This window comes from Chrysochloris asiatica, unplaced genomic scaffold, assembly GCF_000296735.1.
Source record: "Chrysochloris asiatica unplaced genomic scaffold, ChrAsi1.0 scaffold00005, whole genome shotgun sequence".
Lineage (NCBI taxonomy): Eukaryota > Metazoa > Chordata > Mammalia > Afrosoricida > Chrysochloridae > Chrysochloris > Chrysochloris asiatica.
In genome coordinates this window covers 31,066,056-31,070,908 of record NW_006408523.1, presented here as the reverse complement: position 1 = coordinate 31,070,908, position 4,853 = coordinate 31,066,056, and the positions used below count along the sequence as shown (strand labels likewise).

General features: G+C 38.1%; 1 pseudogene; it reads right to left on the bottom strand.

Annotated features, from left to right (window-relative positions):
* The window catches only part of LOC102840873, a 112,613-nt pseudogene that overhangs the window by 84,667 nt on the left and 23,093 nt on the right, over positions 1-4,853 (bottom strand).

Here is a 4,853-nt window from a genome sequence, read left to right as displayed (position 1 = left end):
GGCACCAGGAGTTGATGGAATAAAAATTGAAATCTTTCAAAAAGTGACGTGGCACTGAAGGCACTGATTCATCTCTGCCAAGAAATCTGGAAGACAACTATCTGGCTGACTGATTGGAAGAGAACCATATTTGTGCCCATTCCAAAGAGAGGTGACCCAATGGAATGTGGAAATCATCAGACAATCTCTTTGACAGTCCATGTGAGTAAAGTTTTACTAAAGGTAATACAGAAATGGCTATAAGCATACATTGATAGAGAACCTCCAGAGGTTCAAGCCAGATTCAGAAGAGGCCGTGGAATGAGGGTTATCATTGCTGACGTCCGATGGATCTTGGCTGAAAGCAGAGAATATCAGAAAAATGTTTACCTGTGCTTTACTAACTAAACAAAGGCTTTGATTGTGTGGATCATGACAAGCTATGGACAACATTGCAAAGTATGAGTACTCTAGAGCACTTAATTGTGCTCATGAGGAATCTGTACCTGGACCAAAAGGCAGTTATTCGATTGGCAGTTGACAATCACATTTAAGTGAATTTTTATATTCTAGTGCTACAATTTGTTCTCCTATCCATTTTACAGATTGTTGCAATTCATATGCTTGATAAACAATTTCTCTATCTACTTTATCTTGTTGACTCCATAAATGATGAGCATTTTGCTACCAGTCTTGTACAAATTCAGCATTTTGAATACTTTGACTTAAAGCCACTCATGCTACTGTGTTGTTGTTGTTGTTGAGTGCCATCGTAAATGTAGCTCTAAGTCCAAGGATAATGGTTACAAGGGCTCCAATAAACCTTTTTGTTCTATTTAACACTTTACCCAACATTTTCATTAATACATGTATTTCTGCACTTTGTTCCCAAGGCCTGGTTAGATTAATAGGAAGCCAAACTCCCAATTGAGACTTCAAGATAATAGACACATTTTGTTATAAAGCATATGGTTCAAACAAGTATACAATTTACAGGAATGACAAGTCAGACTTTTATTAGTTATATTTATCTCTATTTTTCCTATACCTATGATATAAGGCAATCAAGCACAGGCTTGTAAGTATTTAGTCTGATTTACCTTTAATTCATTGATTATCTTACTACAACTTGTTCCAGAAAAATTCCCAAGGAATAGTTTGTAAGGTCTTAAAGCAAAAGGTAGTTTCTATAAGTCCCATTGTTCAGGTCCCAAAACAGGATGAATCATCTGTGGCTGAGAGGATGCCATTGTTCCCTCATGCCAAGCCATTCATTGTGATACCTGAGTCCAGATCATGTCATCTCTGTAGTGACAACTGCAAGCATGGCCAAAACATTAAGCTGGCTGTGATAGGCTTCCCTTGTTGTTGAAGTATTTGCTCAGCTCGAGAAGTTGTGTGTCTAATTTGCCTCCAGGTCATGGGGGTTGCCATGGTGGTGCTTTTAGTGGGGTAAGGCTTTCTCCTTTGTGATCCCTGTTCCTTCAGACTCATGGTTGCCAGTTTTGGAACCAGCAACTAGGGGGACGGCAGCAGTTTCATCGCATGACATCAGACACCTTCTCCTCCTCTAGTCTCATCATATTGAGGTCATATTTTTCTCACAGGAATCCAAATCGGCAGCTTTGCATGTCCTTGAGAAATACAACCAAAACCTCACCCCATGGTTACTAATTTTTCTCCATCATCATCTTTTCACCAAATATAAGGTAAAGGCCTATTTTCGGTACTATGTTTAAAATGCTTCTCTCTGGCCGTAAAGCCCTCTGGGGAAGTAAACAGAAAAAAATTAACGAGTTATTAATGCTAAGTGTAACTGTTCTCGGGGGAAGTGGCTATTCCCCCTTGGTTAGTTATTGCTGTTGTTGTTAAGTGCCATCGAGTTGATTCTGACCCATAGGGACCCTGTATAGGGTTTCTAAGGAACAACTGGTGAGTTTGAACCACCAACCTTGCAATTCAAATGACTATGCAGTATGATGCATTAGCCCACAGGGCCACACCTGGACTCCATTCCCTTGCTGAGTGACCTCCAATATGCACTTTTCTATAGTAGATAATGCCTGTGAAATGCCTCAAGACAAAGTCTCATTAGGGGCCGCGGGGGGGGGGGGGGGGGGGAAAATCAGAAGGACTAGGAGAACAATACGGGTCCTCAGTTTATTTTGCCCCACCGTTTGCAATGGCTCCAAAAGTGTAGTAAAGAAATGTAGGGCTTATATTTACTGTCCCCCTGACCCACGGCCCTGTCACGCATAATAGAAGGCTTTATGTCCTGTGTTTGGTATTCCCCAAATTCTTTTAACTTACCTTCCAGGGTTCCCCAATGTCTGTGACTTACCATTTTAGTTTCTTTTTTGTCGAGATCTTCTCCAGTCCCCTGTTCAGGTACCAATTGCAGGATCCAGCCTGCATGACCAGGTCTCTGGAGAGGATGGGGAATGAAAGAGGTAGGAGACTCAAGTTGGTCAATCAAGAATAACTTTATTACCTACAATATAGCTTTAAGTAAAATCTTAGGCAGGATGTGTATCCGGGGACCAAAACAAAGCTAATTTTGTTATTACTACATAACAGTTAGGCATACATATTTTCTTCTTATTTTAGATTACTCCCCCAGCCATCTGGTCAGTGTGTTTTGCTCCCATAATCTTTGGCATGCAAGGTTTTCCTTGTGGTTCTTATCAAGGCATTCCTGTTCTTGAGAACTGCCTCAGAGTGGGTTTCACACATGTCATGTTGTTTTTACATCCCCCCAGCGAGATGGATTGGCAAAGTGGCAGCATCAATGGGCTCAGGTGTGATAACAATTGTGAGGTTGGCCCAGGACTGGGCAGTGATTCATTCTGTTGTACATAGGGTCACTGTGAGTCGGTACTGACTCAATGGCACCTGAAAACAACAACAACAGCAACAATTGTGACCTTATGGTGAAAATTATTAACCTACATAGCTGTTAACCAAAATGTTGGCAGTTCAAGTCCACTCAGAAGCATCTATGAAGAGAGAATTAGTGATCTTCTAAAAGGCCTATGGAACGTAATTCTACCGTGATACACAGTGATGTCTCCACTTAGAATCATAATGATGGCAACTGGTTGTGGGAATACAAAGTAAACAGTCCCTAAAAGAAAGCTGCATAAGAAGGAGGAAGGCATAGATTCATGGATGTAAGGGATATGTAATGAGAAGAAAATCAATATCTTATCTGTTAACTTGAGCTGGCATTCTATGTTTGTGATCAATGTGGAACTCATGCTCAAATGATTGTTGCACTCAGCCTAATGCCCTGGAAACTTGAACTTTATTAATAATTTTATTTATAGATTAGTATTTTTTATAACTGTAATTTAAATGAGACAATGGGAAAAACGCATGATTAAAGGAACTAAGTGCAGTATTTCTGATATATATACTGCTCCTTATCAACCCATCAGTATATATATATTTTGATATCTGAAGAGTTTGGAATTCCAAGGGATCTACAATGCACAGGAGTTCAGCAAGATTCCAAGTGAATTCAAAATAAGACTGGTATTACGACCATTTGTTTAGACAGCCCCACAAGAGGCATGCTTGTTATTAGAACCAGAACTTATTGCAAATTCAGAAAGAAGACAATGGCATTCTAAGAAACACAAACAACAAAGGAATCATATTATTTCTTACTCATGGTTTTCCAGTGCCACCATTTATTAACTAAAATAGATGGAAAGGGAAAGGTGACATTTTATAGTTCAGTCTTCTTCCTTACTCATAAGTAAACCAGAGATACAGAAAACTGGTAGAATATACATACATCAAGATGTGAAATAAAACTAGCTGAATTAATTGTATGTGTTTTTTTTTTTTTTTACTGTTCTGAAAAACAATGCATATTCTTGAGATATGTAATGAACATGATGTAATTTTAGTGATTTTTTATATATGAATTAAATACTCATATTTAAATTTAAGACTGGCCTTGCATAATATAGAAATGAACAGTAAAATGTAACATAGTAGTCTTTTTTTATTATTTTGAAGGACATTATTAAAAAAAAAAAATCAAAGAAACATAAAGCTAAAACTACTCATAAGTAGAGAGATGATTAAAAGATGAAAAAGCTCTATGCTTTATTTTATTTATAAAATTTCTCCCTGCTTTTTTGACCAAAATCCAACATTTTCATTTTTGTGTCTGACTTTACAAATTATTTAGCCAACTCTCATTGAAAAACATAAGTGTATAAAGATTATAGTTTTCATTATATTTCTTGAGTCAATGATGTCTCCCTTAAATAATGTGTTTAAAAGGATAAAAGTGTGTTTAGGCTTGTACTGAGAAAAGTGAAACAATAAGGTATGCCTTGCCAAATTATAAATTCAGTGAGTCCACCCTACAAAATCATATCATATCATCAGCATTTCATAATATTTTAGTTTTGATTTCATATATACGGTGGTGGTGGTGGTGGTCTGCCGTGGAGTTGATTCTGACTCATAGTGACCCTGTACAGCGTTTCTGAGGCTGTACATCTTTACTGGAGCAGAAAGCTTCATCTTTCTCCAGCAGAACAGCTGGTGGTTTCGAACTGCTGTCCATGACATTAGCAGCCCGATTCGTAACCACTACACTACCAGAGCTCCATAGGTATTGTCATACAAACACACGTGTGTGTGTGTGTGTGCATGTGTGTGGATATGAAGTTCTGGAGTGGCACCATAGGATAAGCCCTCAATCTCAAGGTCTGTGTGTTAAGTGTCGATGGCACTTAACAACAACAACAAAAAAATACCTATATATGCATATATATATATATATATAAAGCCCTCAATCTCAAGGTCTGTGTGTTAAGTGTCGATGGCACTTAACAACAACAACAAAAAAATAC